This window comes from Bos javanicus, chromosome 6 (assembly GCF_032452875.1).
Source record: "Bos javanicus breed banteng chromosome 6, ARS-OSU_banteng_1.0, whole genome shotgun sequence".
Taxonomy (NCBI): Eukaryota; Metazoa; Chordata; class Mammalia; order Artiodactyla; family Bovidae; genus Bos; species Bos javanicus.
In genome coordinates this window covers 82,244,645-82,267,720 of record NC_083873.1, presented here as the reverse complement: position 1 = coordinate 82,267,720, position 23,076 = coordinate 82,244,645, and positions in this window count along the sequence as shown.

Genomic DNA, 23,076 nt, shown 5'->3' with positions numbered 1-23,076 from the left:
GTTTTTTAAAAATGTTATTACCCACCACTTTCCAGACTAAATTTTTCCCAAATGTTGACTCTTTAGATCAACACAAAATTTTATTAAACACTTCAACTATTTGGCTCAAGCTATTCCACAAATTGGATCATCTCTTCCTCTCAGAATTCTGTGATTTATTTCTATTTTGAATCTGTTATTCAGATCAGATCAGATCAGTCGCTCAGTCGTGTCCGACTCTTTAAGACCCCATGAATCATAGCACGCCAGGCCTCCCTGTCCATCACCAACTCCCAGAGTTCACTCAGATTCACGTCCATCGAGTCAGTGATGCCATCCAGTCATCTCATCCTCTGTCGTCCCCTTCTCCTCCTGCCCCCAACCCCTCCCAGCATCAGGGTCTTTTCCAATGAATCAACTCTTTGCATGAGGTGGCCAAAGTACTGGAGTTTCAGCTTTAGCATCATTCCTTCCAAAGAAATCCCAGGGCTGATCTCCTTCAGAATGGACTGGTTGGATCTTCTTGCAGTCCAAGGGACTCTCAAGAGTCTTCTGCAACACCACAGTTCAAAAGCATCAATTCTTCGGCACTCAGCCTTCTTCACAGTCCAAGTCACACATCCATACATGACCACAGGAAAAACCATAGCTTTGACTAGACGAACCTTTGTTGGCAAAGTAATGTCTCTGCTTTTGAATATGCTATATAGGTTGGTCATAACTTTTTTTCCAAGGAGTAAGTGTCTTTTAATATATCCCAAATCAGATGATTGAGAGCCTTTAGAGTTAGTTAATGGATCCTTTGATCCAGAAACTTGTATGTATATAACCCAACCTAGTTTTCTATACCATGTATACTATGGTAATTTTTATACAATTATTTTTATAAAAGCATGGAATACTGTATGTACATTCTTCTAATCTCATAGGAAAGATGTAGTACACTTACATTGAACCTATGCCAGCCTAAAAGGTCAGTTGTTTTTTTCTCAAATGAATTTGATGTCATCAATTACCCTTGGTAAAAAATATACCATTTATCAACATACCATCTACTGGCTCATATTTTCTAAAATTCACCTTTGCACCTTTTTGAGTTGTTTATTTTCATCTAAAGACAACTTCCATCTTCTGACCCCTTGTTCTTTTCCCTACTTATGCATGTAATTATTTTAAGCCTGGAGACAAAATCATTTAGCAGAGTAAGAACTGTCTGTCTGCTTCTTCTAAAGAATAACAACAAATTGTAGCACTAATAAGCTGGCATTGTTATTGAATCATAGACATTAAGTCTAAAAGTAACTGATATAACTGGAGTTCTGAAAACTTTGCACAGGCTTATTTAATAAACCAGCTCTAAGATACTGTCAAAGCAGACACTCTTCAATTTGACAAGTCTGTGACATAAAGTAGAATCAGAAGGATGTTTTTGTGTGTTGATTTCCCAAGTACAATAAAAAACATGTAAGTTGTTTGTAGCATGGCAATTAAGAGTACAGACTGTGCTGTTATAGAGATCATGTTGCTGGTTCCAATTACAGTATTTGTTTGTTGTGTGACCTAGAGAATTTTCTGTGACTTCTCTATTCCTTGATTTCTCCCAACAGTAAGAAGACATTAGTAACTGTCTATATTAGAAGTGACTTAAGTATTAGGTATTACTTAAAAGACTAGCCTAATATCTTTCTTTTCCCTTTATTTATCGAAGTTTTGTTGTTGTTTGCATTGCTACAATAGTGTCATAGTCAACAAAACACTATGTTCTTGTTTATTTCTACTTAGATTTGCCCTTCATCTTTCTTATTCAGAAACTCCCTATAATTGTGAATGGGTTGAATTCCTGAGGCAGGTATATCACAATGTGGCTAAAGCAATTAATAAAAGACACAAATGATATTTGGTCTATCCTCTTATGGCAATTGACTTGAACCTTCTACTCTACATACTTAACTAAAATGGAAAAGATATATTCATTGAATACAAAATCAGGGCAAAACAAAACAAACATTATTTAAAAATGTATCAATTTCCTTATATCCAATTCCCCATCTTTTTTCCTGGTGCCAGTAAAGAATATTCTTATGTTCTTAACATCCTCCCATCAGGATGGGTATGGCTGAGGGTAGCTGCCATTCTAGTACCTCTGTTTAACTGTGATTTCATCCTGGATCTCTGCCACATTTACTGTTAAAAGTATTCACCATGTAGATTGTGTTCAGCTTCTGGTAGGAGAATATCTAGCTCGTGATGGCTTGGTTGTATTACTTGAAAATCGGGAGGTGGTTGTACAGTCGTTCTAAAGAGTTAGGATGCTAACTGACTTGTATTTCTATTCAGGGACCCATGATGGCTGCAGCAGCTTTAAACAGGATATCCTTGTAAGATGAAGTCCTAAGCAGTAAAGAAGGATGTCTGGGTTTAAAAGAGTTTCCTTTTAAAATGTTTTTATCAAGCTTGCCAAGGAACCCCAGGCATGTTTGTCACAGGGACAATTTGGACTGATTTTCTTTCCAAACGGAGGACATGCCAATCCCATCAGGCGCACATTTGGATTAAGTCTCAGGCATTTTATTGTGATTCTTCTACCTGTTCCTTTCTCTCAGAACAAGAACTGTACCCTCTGATTCATTTCCACCATGGTTGTTTCAAGAGAATCATTGGTACATAATCTTTGGTTTATTTAGTCCTAAGACCTATTGAAAGAAGCAGAAGACTTCATAGTTATTAGCTTAACTTCTTTATCTTGCATTAAAAAAACAAAGATTTATAATGTTTAAGAATATAGACGTTTTCATGGCCAAATAGTGCTGAAAAGTAAAAGTTAACACATTTATGTATACTCTATAACAAACTATAGTATCAAAAGTAGAATATTTATCATACATTTTTGTTTTGTAGAACATGACAATAATTCTATAGACATTCATGTCATTCCAATTCTAGATTACCTACATTTCCCATTTCTTAAAAGCCTAGATATCTGTGAATATGTGATAATTATAACCATTAGATTTTCCCCAATTAGGATCCTCAGTTGATAGAGTTTTCCCTAGCTCTCCTATGATAGACTATTATGGATGCTTTTTGCTAATGTATTAGGGAGAGAAGAAAACATATGACAACATTTTTAATTCGTATACTACTACATACTCTCCCAATTAAAAATATATATGTTAAATTATAGACTACTAGAACTAATAAGATACATTTTGGTTGAATAGCTGTATACAAGGAAATATATAAATATCAAAAGTTAGATTTTGATAAAGAAAGAAAAATCCATTTCAAAGGCATCAACCAAAAACTACTGAAAATAATTTTGTGAAAAGTGGGCAAAATCTCTTTTTAGAAAACTATAAATTTTTACTGGGTGACAAAGAAATACATGTATTTAGAAGGGGAAGAAAAAGCAGTAAACTGTCACTACATTGGAAGTTTCAATATTGCAAATATGCTATTCTTTCTAAAACAAAAAAAATGAAAAAAGGTTTTCTAACTTTTTATTGAATTTCAAACTTCAGAGAAGTTGCATAAATAAGCCACAGGACTTTTATAAGCCCTTTTTAAAAGATTCAAACATTTAAAATAATTTGTTCCATTTGATTTATTCTGTTTATTTTAAAGAACCACTAACCATTTGAGAGTAAATTGCAGACATAACTCCTATTATCTTAAATACATACTTCAGTGCGTATTTCCTAAGGAGAGCAAGATTCTTTGACATAACTGCAATATAACAAAATCTAAAACTATGAAATATAGCATTTTATTACCTTGCCAGATTAGTCTTCTTTAGTCCAGCACAATTCTTTGAGATTTTATATATATATATATATATTTGGTTTATATATATTATATATATATATATACATAATATTTGGTTTTCATGGTTTTGATTTTCAAAATACAGGGAAGTTATTTTATAGAATTTCTCTCAATATCTCCTCAGATTCAGGTTGTCCATTTGGGTCACAATTCCATTCAAGTGATGCTGTGAACTTACTAATGCACAGTTGAAGGAGATCCATACATACTCCAAGTTTGTCCTACTATTGTTAATGTTATTGATCACTAGTTTAAGGTAATGCTTTCAGGTTTCTCATGGTAAAGTCAGTACTTTCCTCTCTACAATTAGTGAGTAATTGATGGATATTTTGAGACTATGTAAATATCTTATTTCTCATCAAACTTTCACTTACCACTTTTAGCATTCATTCATGAATCCTCATGGAATCAGCTATAACTCTGGTTGCCAAGTGGCGATTAATTAATTACATCCTTTTTTTTATTTGTTGGAAGTCTACTGTCAAGAAATGCCTTTTCCTACATTAACATATTAATTGACTGTGTTTATATTATTATGCACCAGTATAATCATGATTTATTCTATGGGTTATAATGCAAGACTATGATTATTTATCCTAATATTTCAAAAAGCTTGGTCAGTAGGAGCCTCTTCAACATGTTCCTATATGTCTTTCAACATTCCCTTTTATTGCTGAGGCCTGAAATAATTTCTCTTCAGTACGTTTGTTCCTTTTAATTCAAAGTGATGTTTAATGTGAACATCAGGCACAAGGGGTGCTCATTGCTACTCAGATATCATTTCTATATACTTTCAAAAGAAACTAAAAACTAGAAAATATGTGTGTGGGGTTGTGTGTGTGTACTTTTATATGTGTATATATCTCTTTTTGAATTTATACTGATAACATCCAATTCCAGTCCACTACCGTAAGGTTTATTCTAGGCCTCCTCCTTTTACTTGTAACATCTTTCTCCCAAAATGAGAGACTTAACTCACATTATCTTCAATATAGTTACTTACTACATTTTTCTAGGATACATAAAATATGGAATCAGAATCAAATTCCAACCATGCAGAGAATATGCTGCTAAATCTAGTAGCTGAATTTTCATAATTATAATTTCTTTTAATCATTAGTCTGAGAGTGTAAAAATCCCATGTCTAAAAGTTACCTGGATTAGGCTTTTACTTTCTCTCCTCCTCTCTTCTTTCTCCTTCTCTTTCTTATCCTAGTTCAGTATGTTTCACATTTAAAGTAGCTTGATGCTTATTTGCATTTTAGGTTTACTATTCTCTCAATTTCTGTTACTCTCCTAGTTCATGCAATCATTCCATCTCCTCTCATAAGTCTCCACTGATCTTTATCTTTCCAAAGTGCTTTCAAGTGAGCCTGGACTGCCTCATTCCTTGGTTCTCAATCCCTGACCAAGAGCTCCCTATTTCACTTAGAATCAATAAAGAATTTACAACAGCCTACAGGTCTCTATGTAAGCTATTTTCTATTCCAATGTCTCTCTTAAACTTTATTTGCATATTCACACTAATGTATTGTTATTTCTCAAATATTCTAGGCACATTTAGAGTTTTCATTGTTTTTCCTGGTGTTTGATATGCCATTTTCCCTAATTATAAATTAGCTTGCTTCCTTGATTCCTTACTTCCTTCAGAACTGTTCTCATGGACTTTTTAGTGTGATTTTTCTTGACCAACTTGACTATAATAAAAACCTTCCCTGTACTCTTTTGATCTACCTCTTCACTTTATTTTTCTACATAGCATTTACTATAAATATGTTACATACTTTCTTCATTTACTCTTCTTAATGTCTGAATTAGAAAGTGAATTCCAGGAAAGCAGAGATGCTTGTGTTTTGCTCAGTGTCCTTAGTGAGTATTGTGAATTATATAATACATTTTATATAAATAATTCTTGAATGAGTGAATGAATCTTCTTTTCATAGCATCTTTTAGAACATTCAAAAGGAGTCAAGGTAAACATTGCTTAAAATATTTAATGGAAATGAGTTTAACTTATGTGTTTCAGAGCATTTTTCCTGGATGGTCATATGTATGTATGTGTGTGTATGTATGTGTATACACATGCATTGAGTTAAGGACATTGGAACTTACTTGCATAAGTGGTGGTATCTATATAGTCATAAAAATTCTTGCTTACAATAGGAGATGTATAATTCTTCATTTTCACAAATCCTCTAACAAATATTATTTCTCTCAGTTTCTCTGCTAAACTGCAAGTTTTGGCTATGCCATTGACTTTCCATTCTCTGGAGTTACAAAACATTTTGTAGAAATAGCAAGCTGTGATTGTAAAGGAGGGTTTGTATTCTTTTTGAAATGAGTGGGCAGAGATTTCTCATTTCATACATCATTACAACTTTCTCCAATGATTGGGCGCCAATTTCAACTCACTCCATCACAAGCTACCTGCTCACAAATTCAGCATCCAGGCCAAGCTGAAGCAATCTCCACAACATAACATCTGCAAAACCTTGTAATTTCAATTGTTCATGCTAAAATGTTATGTTATGCATCTCAGTGCAATCTCATCATACTAGCGCATTGAAATAGGCTAATGAACTGTAAAAAAACTCAGTTTCAAAAATGTCAAACATAATGAAAAAAGGGGAAAAATAACAAAAATACATAGGCCCTCAATCGAATTTATATATTCTTTGTGTTTAGGCTTATATAATATAGTTTCACACACTATTACTGGTTCGTTTTAAATGGCCTTAGTATTTTAGCATTATTCAGCTAGTCTGTTTAATCAACACACTAAACTGATATCAAAAGGTACTGACTCAACTGAATATTCTTTCTAAAGTTTTCTACTCTCACTTAGGTTACATTTGCTTGCTTGTTTATTCTGGTTTTAATTTTGAGCATCTACTGTGTACTGGGTTCCAGGTAAATCATGCTGATTATAGCAGAAATGATATCTATTCTCACTGTGTGTATAAGCTAGGGGAGAAGACAGAAGTTAATAAAAATAATCCCTCAAATACACACACACACAAACACAAATCTACAAGCTATGGTAAGGACCAGGAAATAAAAGTTTAGAGATCTGTGTAATATTACAAAACATTGTTCTAGGAGTTAGAAGAAAAGTCTTCCCTGAGAAAGTTATTAATCCAACAGCAAATAGTGGATGAAGGGGAGTGGATGTAAGGATATATTCTAGAAGTAGGCTTCAAATCAGATCAGATCAGTCGCTCAGTCGTGTCCGACTCTTTGCGACCCCATGAATTACAGCACGCCAGGCCTCCCTGTCCATCACCAACTCCCGGAGTTCACTCAGACTCACATCCATCGAGTCAGTGATGTCATCCAGCCATCTCATCCTCTGTCGGCCCCTTCTCCTCTTGCCCCCAATCCTTTCCAGCATCAGAGTCTTTTCCAATGAGTCAACTCTCCGCATGAGGTGGCCAAAGTACTGGAGTTTCAGCTTTAGATCATTCCTTCCAAAGAAATCCCAGGGCTGATATCCTTCAGAATGGACTGGTTGGATCTTCTTGCAGTCCAAGGGACTCTCAAGAGTCTTCTCCAAAACCACAGTTCGATACACGATACTGGATGCTTGGGGCTAGTGCACTGGGACGACCTAGAGGGATGGTATGGGGAGGGAGGAGGGAGGAGGGTTCAGGATGGGGAACACATGTATGCCTGTGGCAGATTCATTTTGATATTTGGTAAAACTAATACAATTATGTAAAGTTTAAAAATAAAATAAAATTTAAAAAAAAAAAAAAACACAGTTCAAAAGCATCAATTCTTCGGTGCTCAGCCTTCTTCACAGTCCAACTCTCACAACCATACATGACCACAGGAAAACCCATAACCTTGACTAGATGAACCTTTGTTGGCAAAGTAATGTCTCTGCTTTTGAAAATGCTATCTAGGTTGGTCATAACTTTCCTTCCAAGGAGTAAGCGTCTTTTAATTGCATGGCTGCAGTCACCATCTGTAGTGATTTTGGAGCCCAGAAAAATAAAGTCTGACACTGTTTCCACTGTTTCCCCATCTATTTCCCATGAAGTGATGGGACCAGATGCCATGATCTTCGTTTTCTGAATGTTGAGCTTTAAGCCCACTTTTTCACTCTCCACTTTCAGGTCAGGTGGTCTGGTATTCCCATCTCTTTCAGAATTTTCCACAGTTTATTGTGATCCACACAGTCAAAGGCTTTGGCATAGTCAGTAAAGCAGAAATAGATGTTTTTCTGGAATTCTCTTGCTTTTTCCATGATCCAGCAGATGTTGGCAATTTGATCTCTGGTTCCTTTGCCTTTTCTAATCCAGCTTGAACATCAGGAAGTTCACAGTTCGCCTATTGCTCAAGCCTGGCTTGGAGAATTTTGAGCATTACTTTACTAGCATGTGAGATGAGTGCAATTGTGTGGTAGTTTGAGCCTTCTTTGGCATTGCCTTTCTTTGGGATTGGAATGTGTAAAATTCTAGGGGATAATTTTTTGATCACTGCAAAATGGCAGTGTGATATCAGGAAAGATTGGCAAATGGCAAAACAAGAGGTTCGAGTTGTTGGCACAGCCATGTTCTGTTGTCTTAAGAATCAAGGTCTCTACCAAGGAATTTCTAAAACAAAGAAAGGTTTATCAGATATTCACTTTAGTATGTTCCTTCTAGGAAAAGTGAAGAGAGTAGATTCGGAAATGTGGAAACTGAGAAGAGTAGGAGATGGAGCAATGGAGGTGACAGAGTCTTGATGCCAGTAGAATTGGAGCAATGTATGCAGGTTAAACAGATATTTTGGAGAAAACAGTAAAGGAGTTATAGTAAAAAGACTGGATATAAAAAGTGAAGGGAATAAATGTAGCAAGGATGATAGCTAGATTAACTAAATGTATATTTAATCAAGATTTGTTGAGTTTCTATTAAACCCAAATGCTCTTCTAGGGCCAGAGCAATAGCAATGAAAACAAAACAAAGCAAATTTCTGCCTTCATAGAATTTATATCCAAGTTGGAGAAGACAGGCAATCAACTAATTAATTTGTAAAATATGTAGTTGTTCATATGGTGAACAAAATGCTGAAAAATGAACTCAAGACAATGTATGGCAAGGGTAGAGTTAAAGTTTAAATGAGTGAAGAATCATAATTTCAAATAAGAGAAAACACACAAGGAAACCCACACTAAAAAGGTGAATATTGAACAAACACTGGAAGGACAGAAATCTATTAAGAATATCAAGAAAGTGACATCTGTGGAAATATCTGAAAGAGGTGTGGAAGGCAGGCTTGAGGAACAAGAATATTCATGTCTGATTCCTTTCATAGAAATTTTCAAGATATTTAAAAAATCTTCCTCAAATCATATCCACAATTTTGCAGTCTTCCCACACATCAGCTTCAACCTGTACTCCCTTTTCTCCTTTTCTTCCTTTTTTTCTCAAATATTTATCATGTTGCAATAAACTTTATAATCTGTTACTCTCAGTTAGATGATAAATTCCTCAATGATACTTTTCTATGTTTTTTGCTAGAACATTACCTGGCATAGAGCATGTATTCTATACATATTTGTTAAATGAACAAATGAATGTCCATCTTCAGAAGTATATGCATATACTAGATATACTCAATTTTTATTACCATTTAGTGTCAAAGAGTTCAGCATGCTGAACTAATTTTTATCCCTAATTTACACAACTGAAAACTGAAGAAATCTTAGGTCCTGAATTGACTAATAAATAAACTTACTGCTCTACTCTGTGAATATATGCATAGATCATGTATATACACACTTCTGTACTTTTCTTTTAATTTTATCTATATAACATTTAGATAAATTTTATACCTTATACAATACACAGAAAATATAAGTAGATAATCTTAAAATAATTATTTTGTGTCACTTCTCAATATAACAAAGCAAAGGAAGAAAGCAGACGTTGCTTTTGAGCTGAAATGTGATAGGTGAATAAATTAACTAAAAAATGCCAAAGGGTTGAAATATGTTGAAAGATACTTAGTCTACCTTGCTAAAGGGAAAGATAATGAATGACTGTACCTTTTACTTCTGTATTTTTATAGCACTTTCTGTAAAACAAATAATGCATTACTGATACCTCTATTGCCAGAATGGCAATAGAGCAGTGCCATTTTGCTAATTTTTCTTCCTAACTAATGAAATCTTACATTCTATGAGAAGTCATTTGTAAAATATATTAAGTGTTTTAAGATATTTCTTACTGAGTAAAAAGTTTCTCTCTTGGACTTTAATATATGTACTTGCTACATTGTGTTTATACATAAACATCAGAACTAAACCTAGCAATATGATCTATCTATATATGCACTCACACATATTAGTAATAGTGTGACAATAGTACACAGCTAGCTACCCTTCTCTCAATTTGATGTTATTATAGCGCTCATGTGTATTAAACTGTCTCATCATGCCTTATCATGAGAGAAATTAACATAAATTAATACTAAATTATATGCCTTCAGTGCTCTTACTTAAGGAGCTTATGACATTAATTGGTATCACTAAGAGAGAATGTTTGTGTGCACCATGACCAGGGACCCCACAGACAGACAGAACTATGTTTGATCATCTCCTGTGGAGGTATAGGTTGGCGGTGGTCTGCCACAAGGACAGGGTCTCTGGGTGCAGCAGACGTGGGTATGACATAAGCCCTCTTGGAGGAGGTCACCATTAACCTCACCATAGAGCTGCCAGAACTTACACCAGACTGGGAAATAGACTCTTGGAGGGCACAACAACTTTGTGCACCAGGACCCAGGAGAAAGGAGCAATGACCCCACAAGAGACTGTCCAAGACTTGCCTGTGGGTGTCCAGGAGTCACTGGTGGAGGCAAGGGTCAGTGGTGGTCTGTTGCAGGGTTGGGGATACTGAGTGTACCAGTACATGCATGGGATCTTTTGAGGGAGGTCACCATTATCTTCATTACCTCCATCGTAATTTGGCCAGGTAAATAGCAGGGAGGGAACACAGCTCCACCCATCAACAGAAAATTGGATTAAAGATTTACTGAGCATGGCCCTGCCCAACAGAACAAGACCCAGCTTCCCCCTCAGTAGGTCATTCCCATCAAAAAGTTCCATAAGCCTCTTATCCTTCTCCATCAGAGGGCAGACAGTCTGAAAATCACAATCACAGAAAACTAACCAATCTAATCACATAGACCACTGCTTTGTCTAATTCAATGAAACTATGAGGGCATCTCATACACCATACCATCTGTGTAGGGCCACCAAAGACAGACGGGTCATGCTGGAGAGTTCTAACACTGGAGAAGGGAATGGCAAACCACTTGGGTATTCCTGCCTTGAGAACCCCATGAACAATAGGAAAAGGCAAAAATATAGGACACTGAAAGATGAACTCCCCAGGTCAGTAGGTGCCCAATATGCTACTGGAGATAAGTAGGTAAACAACTCCAGAAAGAATGAAGAGATGGAGCCAAGGCAAAAACAACATCCAGTTGTGGATGTGATTGGTGATGGAAGCAAGGTCCAATATGTAAAGAGCAATATTGCAAGGGAACCTAGAATGTTAGGTCCATGAATCAAGGCAATTTGGAAGCGGTCAAACAGGACATGGCAAGAGTGAACATTGACATTTTAGGAATCAGTGAACTAAAATGGACTGGAATGGGGAATTTAACTCAGATAACCATTATATCTACTACAGTGGGCAAGAATACCTTAGAAGAAATGGAGTAGCCATCATAGTCAACAAAAGAGTCCGAAATGCAGTACTTGGATGCAATCTCAAAAATGACAGAATGATCTCTGTTTGTTTCCAAGTCAAACCATTCAATATCACGGTAATCCAAGCCTATGCCCCGACCAGTAATGCAGAAGAAGCTGAAGTTGAATGGTTCTATGAAGACCTATAAGACATTCTAGTACTAAACCCAAAAAAGATGTCATTTTCATTATAGGGGACTAGAATGCAAAAGTAGGAAGTCAAGAAATACCTGTAGTAACAGGCAAATTTGACGTTGGAATACATAAGGAAGCAGGGCAAAGCTAATAGAGTTTTGGCAAGAGAGCATACTGGTCATTGCAAACACACTCTTTGACAACACAAGAGAAAACTCTACACATGGACATCACAGATGGTCAAAACAAAAATCAGATTGATTACATTCTTTGCAGCCAAAGATGGAGAAGCTCTATACAGTCAGCAAAAACAAGACCAGGAGTGACTGTGGCTCAGATCATGAACTCCTTACTGCCAAATTCAGAATTAAATTGAAGAAAGTAGGTAAATTCACTAGACCATTCAGATGTGATGTAAATTAAATACCCAACGATTATACAGTTGAAGTGAGAAATAGATTTAAGGGACTAATTCTGATGGACAGAGTACCTGAGGAATTACTGATGGAGGTTTTGAATATTATACAGGAGACAGGGAGCAAGACCATGCCCGAGAAAAAGAAATGCTAAAAAGCAAAATGGCTGTCTGAGGAGGCCTTACAAATAGTTGTGAAAAGAAGAGATGTGACCAGCAAAGGAGAAAAGGAAGGATATACCTACTTGAATGCAGAGTTCCAAAGAATAGAAAGGAGAGATAAGATAAGTGGAAAGAAATAGAGGAAAACAATAGAATAGAAAAGACTACAGATCTCTTCAAGAAAATTAGAGAAACCAAGGGAACATTTCATGCAAAGATGGGCTCAATAAAGGACAGAAATGGTATGGAATTAACAGAAGCAGAAGATGTCAAGAAGATAAGGCAAGAATACATAGAACTGTGCAAAAAAAAGATCTTCATGACCCAGAAAATCACAATGATGTGATCACTCACCTAGAGCCAGACATCCTGGAATGTGAAGTCAAGTGGGCCTAGGGAGCATCACTATAAACTAAACTAGTGGAGGTGATGGAATTCCAGTTGAGCTATTTCAAATCCTGAAAGATGATGTTGTGAAAATGCTGCATTCAATTTGCCAGCAAATTTGGAAAATTCAGCAGTGGCCACAGGACTGGAAAAAGTCAGTTTTCATTCCAATCCCCAAAAAAGGCAGTGCCAAAGAATGTTCAGATAACCACACAACTGCAGTCATCTCACACGCTAGCAAAGTAATGCTCAAAATTTTCCAAGCCAGGTTTCAACAGTACATGAACCGTGAACCACCAGATGTTCAAGCTGGTTTTAGAAAAGGCAGAGGAACAAGAGATCAAATTGCCAACATCCATTGGATTGTCAAAAAAGGAAGAAAATTCCAGGAAAAAAAAATTTATTTCTGCTTTATTGAGTATACCAAAGCCTTTGAATGTGTGGATCACAATAAACTCTAGAAAAATCTTCCAGAGATGGGAATATCAGACCACCTGACCTGCCTATTGAGAAATCTGTATGCAGGTCAGAAAGTAACAGTTAGAACTGGACATGGAACAACACGTTCCTATTTTCCAAATAGGAAAAGCAGTATGTCAAGGCTGTATATTTTCATCTTAGTTATTTACCTTATATGCAGGGTACATCATCAGAATCACTAAGCTGGATGAAGTACAAACTTGAATCAAGATTGCTGGGGAAAATATCAATAACCTCAGATATGTAGATGACACCACCCTTATGGCAGAAAGTGAAGAAGAAATAAAGAGCCTCTTAATGAAAGTGAAAGAGGAGAGGGGAAAAAGTTGGCTTAAAACTCAATGTTCAGAAAACTAAGATCATTGCGTCCAGTCCCATTATTTCATGACAAATAGATGGAGAAACAGTGGCAGACTTTATATTTTTGTCTCCAAAATCACTGCAGATGGTGACTGCAAGCATGAAATTAAAAGATGCTTACTCCTTTGTAGAAAAGTTATGACCAAAGTAGACAGCATATTAAAAAGCACAGATCAGTTCATTCAGTTCAGTCGCTCAGTCATGTCCAACTCTTTGAGACTCCATGAATCCCAGCATGCCAGGCCTCCCTGTCCATCACCATCTCCCAGAGTTCACTCAAACTCATGTCCATCGAGTCAGTGATGCCATCCAGCCATCTCATCCTGTCGTCCCCTTTTCCTCCTGCCCCCAATCCCTCCCAGCATCAGAGTCTTCCAATGAGTCAACTCTTTGCATGAGGTGGCCTAAGTACTGGAGTTTCAGCTTTAGCATCATTTCTTCCAAAGAAATCCCAGGTCTGATCTTCAGAATGGACTGGTTGGGTCTCCTTGCAGTCCAAGGGACTCTCAAGAGTCTTCTCCAACACCACAGTTCAAAAGCATCAATTCTTTGGTGCTCAGCTTTCTTCACAGTCCAATTCTCACATCCATACATGACCACTGGAAAAACAGTAGCCTTGACTAGACGGACTTTGTTGGCAAAGTAATGTCTCTGTTTTCAATATGCTATTCTCAGTTGGTCATAACTTTCCTTCCAAGGAGTAAGCGTCTTTTAATTGCATGGCTGCAGTCACCATCTGTAGTGATTTTGGAGCCCAGAAAAATAAAGTCTGACACTGTTTCCACTGTTTCCCCATCTATTTCCCATGAAGTGATGGGACCAGATGCCATGATTTTTGTTTTCTGAAAGTTGAGTTCTAAGCCAACTTTTTCACTCTCCACTTTCTCTTTCATCAAGAGGCTTTTTAGTTCCCCTTCACTTTCTGCCATAAGGGTGGTGTCATCTGAATATCTGAGGTTATTGATATGTCTCCCAGCAATCTTGATTTCAGCTTGTGCTTCTTCCAGCCCAGCCTTTCTCATGATGTACTCTGCATATAAGTTAAATAGCAGGGTGACAATATACAGCCTTGACAAACTCCTTTTCCTATTTGGAACCAGTCTGTTGTTCCATGTCCAGTTCTAACTGTTGCTTCCTGACCTGTATACCGGTTTCTCAAGAGGCAGGTCAGGTGGTCCGTTATTCCCATCTCTTTCAGAATTTACCACAGTTTATTGTGATCCACAGAGTCAAAGGCTTTGGCATAGTCAGTAAAGCAGAAATAGATGCTTTTCTGGAACTCTCTTGCTTTTTCCATGATCCAGTGGATGTTGGCAATTTGATGTCTGGTTCATCTGCCTTTTCTAAAACCAGCCTAAATATCTGGAAGTTCATGGTTCATGTATTGCTGAAGCCTGGCTTGAAGAATTTTGAGCATTACTTTACTAACGTGTGAGATGAGTGCAGTTGTGTGGAAGTTTGAGCATTCTTTGGCATTGCCTTTCTTTGGGATTGGAATGAAAACTGACCTTTTCCAGTCCTGTGGCCACTGCTGAGTTTTCCAAATTTGCTGGCAAATTGAGTGCAGCACTTTCACAGCATCATCTTTCAGAATTTGACATAGCTCAACTGGAATTCCATCACCTCCACTAGCTTTGTTCGTAGTGCTGCTTTCTAAGGCCCACTTGACTTCACATTACAGGATGTCTGACTCTAGGTGAGTGATCACACCATTGTAATATCTTAGTCGTGAAGATCTTTTTTGTACAATTCTGTGTATTCTTGCCACCTCTTCTTAATATTGTCTGCTTCTGTTAGGTCCATACCATTTCTGCCCTTTATTGAGTCCATCTTTGCATGAAATGTTCCCTTGGTATCTCTAATTTTCTTGAAGAGATCTCTAATCTTTCCCATTCTGTTGTTTTTCTCTATTTCTCTGCATTGATCGCTGACGAAGGCTTTCTTATCTCTTCTTGCTATTCATTGGAACTCTGCATTCAGATGCTTATATCTTTCCTTTTCTCCTTTGTTTTTCACTTCTCTTCTTTTCACAGCTATTTGTAAGGCCTCCCCAGACAGCCAATTTGCTTTTTTTGCACTTCTTTTCATAGGGATGGTCTTGATCTCTGTCTCCTATACAATGTCATGAACCTCTGTCCATAGTTCATCAGGCACTCTATCTATCAGAACTAGTCCCTTAAATCTATTTTTCACTCCACTGTATAATCATAAGGGATTTGATTTAGGTCATACCTGAATGGTCTAGTGGTTTTCCCTACTCTCTTCAATTTAAGTCTGAATTTGGCAATAAGGAGTTCATGGTCTGAGCCACAGTAGGCTCCTGGTCTTGTTTTTGCTGACTGTATACAGCTTCTCCATCTTTGGCTGCAAAGAATATAATCAATCTGATTTCGGTGTTGACCATCTGGTGATGTCCAAGTGCAGAGTCTTCTCTTGTGTTGTTGGAAGAGGGTGTTTGCTATGACCAGTGTGTTCTCTTGGCAAAACTCTATTAGCCTTTGCCCTGCTTCATTCCGTATTCCAAGGCCAAATTTGACTGTTATTCCAGGTGTTTCTTGACCTCCTACTTTTGCATTCCAGTCCCCTATAATGAAAAGGACATCTTTTTTGGGTGTTAGTTCTAACAGGTCTTGTAGGTCTTCACAGAACCTTTCAACTTCAGCTTCTTAAGATTATTGGTTGGGACATAGACTTGGATTACTGTGATATTGAATGGTTTGCCTTGGAAACGAACAGAGATCATTCTGTCGTTTTTGAGATTGCATCCAAGTACTGCATTTCAGACTCTTTTGTTGAAAGAAAAGCAGAGATATTACTTTGCTAACAAAGGTCCTTCTAGTCAAAGCTATGGTTTTTCCAGTAGTCATGTATGGATGTGAGAGTTGGACTATAAAGAAAGCTGAGTGCTGAAGAATTGATGCTTTTGAACTGTGGTTTTGGAGAAGATTCTTGAGTGTGTCTTGGACTGCAATGAGTTCCAACCAGTCCATCCTAATGAAAATCAGTCCTGAGTATCCATTGGAAGGACTGATGTTGAAGGTGAAACTCCAATACTGTGGCCACCTGATGCAAAGAGTTGACATTTGAAAAGACCCTGATGCTGGGAAAGATTGAAGGCAGGAGGAGAAGGGGATGACAGAGCGTGAGATAATTGTATATCATCACCGACTCAATGGACATGAGTTTGAATAAGCTCTGGGAGTTTGTGATGAACAAGGATGCCTGACATGCTGCAGTCCATGGGGTCGCAAAGAGTCAGACATGACTGAGCGACTGAACTGAACTGAACTGAAGATAGAATGCTTATACCAAAAAAAAAAAAAAAAGGAATGCTTATACCAAATTAAGGTACCAGGTAAGCATCAGGAAATGCGCATTAGAAATAAAAATTTGTTGGTATTATTTAATGAGAGCAAATTTGAAAGATTTTGGCTTTAACATGGAAATTTTCCTGTATCTCTGTTTACTCTTTCATACCTACCACCTACTTTGTTGACTAAGTCAATTACTTTAATTTCTTGGGGAACCTCCGTACTGTTTTCCACAATGACTGTACCAATTTGTGTCTCCACCAACAGTGGACTAAAGTTTTACTGTAAGTTTTTTTGATTTGCATATTCCTGCCATTCACATCTGTGATTTTTTTCTTACATTTCTTTATTCATTTTCAATTTACTCTTTTTTTCTCTGCTATTAAACATACCTTTAGAATAGAATCTCTGGTTATTAAATTTTATATCTCAGACATTTTATTCAATATTTTACAACTTTTCCTATTTTCATCTTCAAAGTCTTCTATTACATTTTTTCATGCATTTATAATTTTATAAATGTTTTCCTCATTCTCACATTTCAATATTTATATAACACTCTGGGTTGATTTATTGAAGCAATATTTCCCATTTTATTTACAATTGCTACTTAGATTATTTTAAAATACTCTTATGTTACTTGAGTTACATCTCTTTCCTTGGGAGTAATTTGTCTATTTTTAATGTGATGCTTCCCTCCTACACAGTTTTTACCCCTAAATATAAGGTGATCACTGGGATTTTATTTTTATTGATATTTGTGTACCATGTGATTTCTATAAAGATTTACTTTTTATATCTATTTTCTTAAGCTAATTATGAGCTTTAATTATATTAGCATGTCCATTGACACTTTTCATTTTAGAATCAGTAGTCAAAATATTAGAGGACAAACTGAACTCCTAACGGAAATTGAAGGGCTCTAATCTGATATGCCAATCCTGATACCCAAACTTTAGTAATTCACTGGCAAATTACACATATTTCTTATAGATTCAACGCATTCACTCTCATTTTAGATATGATGGTAAATGTCTCCACTCACAAGTGTTCTCTATATGGGAAGTGTGGATCTGGATGATTAGCCATTGGTGATAATTAAATTAAAAACCTAGAGCATTTCTCTATATTCCACTCTGAGTTTGGAATCCCTACATATTCTCCTTTGACAGGAACCTCCAAATTTCATTACAGCCTTGCATACGTTGTGCTCAGCCATGTCCAACTGTTATGACTCCATGGACTGTAGATTGCCAGGCTCTTCTCTCCATGGGATCATCCTGGCAAGAATCCTGGAGTGGATTGACATTTCCTCCTCTAGAGATCTTCCCAACCCAGGGATTGAACCTGTGACTCCAGGATTGGCAGGTATATTCTTTACCACTGAACCACCTGTGAAGGTTATTACAACCTTGAAAAACTGAAAATGAAAGTCCCTCAGTCGTGTCTGACTCTTTGCAACCCCATGGGCTATGGAATTCTCCAGACCAGAATAATGGAGTGAGTAGCCTTTCCCTCCAGAGGATCTTCCTGACCCAGCGATGGAATCCACATCTCTTATGTCTCCTGCACTGGCAGGTGGGTTCTTTACTACTAGTGTCACCAGGGAAGCCCGGGCAATGAAGTAGAACTGGATGAATTCCTGTCACGGCTCTACCACTTCTGTTACCTCGAGCAACTTAGTTAACCTCTTTTTGCATCAGTTACCCAAGTCACGTAAGAGACAAAATTGCTTAGAAGGTACATCTTTGAGAAGTTTGAATGAGTTAATATATGTAAGGTGCTTAAAAATAGTTCCAAGTAAGAATATTAATGTTCCATTACTAATATTAATATTTATCTCTCAAATCAAAGCTCTCTTTTTCCCCATCTAAAAGCTAGCTTTACTTTCACTCCTTAAGTCTTATTTTTCACTTAATTTTATACCAAAACAAAATTCTTTTTAGTCTTGGCTAATAGTAGACATAAAAATCAGTGAAAAACCAAATTAAAAAACACACGGCAGACTTCGATATTATTTAATTTCTGCCCTCTATAGTTTTTTATTAAATTTATTTTTATCGAATAGCTAAAAGCTGTTCTTAGGTAAATCTACCAAATTTTTGCTTACCTCAAACCCATTAAAGAGATTGCCATTATTTGTAACAGAAAGTTGAAACATAGTACTTTCAGTCAAATATTTACAGAAGTGCCTTTTAACTATACAGTATTCATGAGAGATCAGATCAGATCAGATCAGTCGCTCCGTCATGTCCGACTCTTTGGGACCCCATGAATCCCAGCACGCCAGGCCTCCCTGTCCATCACCAATTCACGGAGTTCACTCAGATTCACGTCCATCGAGTCAGTGATGCCATCCAGCCATCTCATCCTTTGTTGTCCCCTTCTCCTCCTGCCCCCAACCCCTCCCAGCATCAGGGTCTTTTCCAATGAGTAAAATCTTCACATGAGGTGGCCAAAGTACTGGAGTTTCAGCTTTAGCATCATTCCTTCCAAAGAAATCCCAGGGCTGATCTCCTTCAGAATGGACTGGTTGGATCTCCTTGCAGTCCAAGGGACTCTCAAGAGCCTTCTCCAACACCACAGTTCAAAAGCATCAATTCTTTGGCGCTCAGCCTTCTTCACAGTCCCACTCTCACATCCATACATGACCACTGGAAAAACCATAGCCTTGACTAGATGGACCTTTGTTGGCAAAGTAATGTCTCTGCTTTTGAATATGCTATCTAGATTGGTCATAACTTTCCTTCCAAGGAGTAAGCGTCTTTTAATTTCATGGCTGCAGTCACCATCTGTAGTGATTTTGGAGCCCAGAAAAATAAAGTCTGACACTGTTTCCACTGTTTCCCCATCTATTTCCCATGAAGTGATGGGACCGGATGCCATGATCTTCGTTTTCTGAATGTTGAGCTTTAAGCCAACTTTTTCACTCTCCACTTTCACTTTCATCAAGAGACTTTTTAGTTCCTCTTCACTTTCTGCCATAAGGGTGGTGTCATCTGCATATCTGAGGTTATTGATATTTCTCCCAGCAATCTTGATTCCAGCTTGTGCTTCTTTCAGTCCAGCATTTCTCATGATGTACTCTGCATATAAGTTAAATAAACAGGATGACAATATACAGCCTTGATGAACTCCTTTTCCTATTTGGAACCAGTCTGTTGTTCCATGTCCAGTTCTAACTGTTGCTTCCTGACCTGCATACAAATTTCTCAAGAGGCAGATCAGGTGGTCTAGTATTCCCATCTCTTTCAGAATTTACCACAGTTTCTTGTGATCCACACAGTCAAAGGCTTTGGCATAGTCAATAAAGCAGAAATAGATGTTTTTCTGGAACTCTCTGGCTTTTTCTATGATCCAGCAGATGTTGGCAATTTGATCTCTGGTTCCTCTGCCTTTTCTAAAACCAGCTTGAACATCAGGAAGTTCACAGTTCACATATTGCTGAAGCCTGGCTTGGAGAATTTTGAACATTACTTTACTAGCGTGTGAGATGAGTGCATTTGTGTGGAAGTTTGAGCATTCTTTGGCATTGCCTTTCTTTGGGATTGGAATGAAAACTGACCTTTCCAGTCCTGTGGCCACTGCTGAGTTTTCCAAATTTGCTGGCATATTGAGTGCAGCACTTTCACAGCATCATCTTTCAGGATTTGGAATAGCTCAACTGGAATTCCATCACCTCCACTAGCTTTGTTCGTAGTGCTGCTTTCTAAGACCCACTTGACTTCACATTCCAGGATGTCTGGCTCTAGGTCAGTGATCACACCATCGTGATTATCTGGGTCGTGAAGATCTTTGTTGTACAGTTCTTCTGTGTATTCTTGCCATCTCTTCTTAATATCTTCTGCTTCTGTTAGGTCCATACCATTTCTGTCCTTTATCGAGCTTATCTTTGCATGAAATGTTCCTTTGGTATCTCTGATTTTCTTGAAGAGATTCCTAGTCTTTCCCATTCTGTTGTTCTCCTCTATTTCTTTGCATTGATCGCTGAAGAAGACTTTCTTATCTCTTCTTGCTATTCTTTGGAACTCTGCATTCAGATGCTTATATCTTTCCTTTTCTCCTTTGCTTTTCACTTCTCTTCTTTTCACAGCTATTTGTAAGGCCTCCCCAGACAGCCATTTTGCTTTTTTGCATTTCTTTTCCATGGGGATGGTCTTGATCCCTGTCTCCTGTACAATGTCATGAACCTCATTCCATAGTTCATCAGGCACTCTATCTATCAGATCTAGGCCCTTAAATCTATTTCTCACTTCAACTGTATAATCATAAGGGATTTGATTTAGGTCATACCTGAATGGTCTAGTGGTTTTCCCTACTTTCTCCAATGAGAGAGGAAACCCTTTAATCAAAATAATGATTTTAAAAAATAGAAAAATTTTATTACAGATTTTATAAGAAAATTGAAGAACAGTGAAATGAAACTATCAATAGTTTGCCTACATCAGCTTTGATTTTGATGTGATGGAATTTATCTTCAGTTTTCAAAATAGTAATTTATTTTGATACTTTTGTTGAGTCTTAGGTACAACAAAGATATGGACTAGCAGCTCAAGTGTATACTTCTCTCACAAAAAGAATGCATATAAAAAGTGTCTTGCACTTTCTGATAAAAATAAATTTTTAATATATTTTGTGTTAAATATACAATATTTTGTATACATTATATATTTATATATGTTAAATATACAATATTACATACATCATTTTGTATATATTATATAAATATATATGATCTATATAATTATATGGGAAGGAAGGAGGGAAGAGGAGAGAGAGAGAAACTTACCATTATTCAAGGGAGCAAAAGTGCTTATAGGAGCTAAATTATAAAATAAGTTTCAGCTGTATGTCACTGAATAGTTGGTACAAAGGAAATGTCTTCCTTGGATTAAGTGAAAAAATGGACTTCTTTGGCCATTTATCTATATCAACTTTCTGTCAAAAATAATTGCATCTTTGAAAATTCTAAGCTTGTAGTCATAAAGTAAGAAATTCCTACTGGTTTTTATGGTGCTCTCTAATTGAATTGACAAGAAAATAGAGAATTATCCATATTTCTTAAGAAATCAAATACAGCAAATAAATACATCTTAATAATTCCAGAGTGAAGAGACTCAAAAGTCAAAGAAAATAAGATTTTTATCTTTTCTCTGCATGTTTGCTTTAAATTCAAAGACTTTAGTAACATATATTCTGAAAATTGAACATATCCTGAAACAAGACTTTCAAATTAAAGAAAATAGTAAAAATTATCTGATACATGTAGTCATAATATAATAGAAGCAATTCTTATACTCTGAATCACTTTACTAATACTCAATTGCACACATGATGAAGGATATTTACATATCACAGAATGGACAATGGTAGGGAATGATACAATTTATTATAATATGGATGTGGTCTCTCCTGAATTTCATTATAGTGTCAACTCACTTCTAATGGAACAAATGAATTAATGAAACATAACTCATTAAAAAAGCATTTACAAGTTATAAATTTTATATTTTCTTTTAAATACGGAAAACTTATTATAGTGATTACTTGAGTATAAGTTTTCAAACTGCATTATTACACACCTAAAAGGAAATAAATTAAACTTGGCATGTTTGGAAAATGACTAAGCATTCCAAATAAAGCATAATAAGAGTTATAGTCTAGCAAGCAAAGAGCTGGTTATCTAATATATTAGAAGATGATGAAAATATTTGCTTTCTATATAATTGAAAATATTCAAGCAATAACTGCTTGTTAAAATATATAATTTTTAGAAATAATATGTTTTGCAATAGATGGGAGCATATTTCTGGACATTAGAGACCATTTAAATTAATTAACCAAGAGTTAAGTTTTGAAGAATATAGGCACAATAGTGATTCAAAATGATGAGTTCTAATCCCACAGACAATGCCCTACATTGAGAAATTATAGATAGCTAGTTAACTTCAAGAAGTGATATGAAGAACATTTTTAAAATTATGTATAGGGTAGATAAAGCAAAGCAAGCAATCATTCATCTCACCCAGTCTAACAATTAGAGTTGTTTTGTCAGGACTTACTTGAGTAAGGTGATTGAGGGATAAGAAAAAGGCATGGCTGTGCCGATATTTTACTTCTTTGAGTTTGGTCACCTTAACAGAGGAATTTTTAAAAATTATGATTCTATTACAGTATAGTTCAGTTCAGTCGCTAAGTCGTATCTGACTCTTTGTGACCCCATGAACCGCAGCACTCCAGGCCTCCTTGTCCATCACCAACTCCTGGAGTTCACCCAA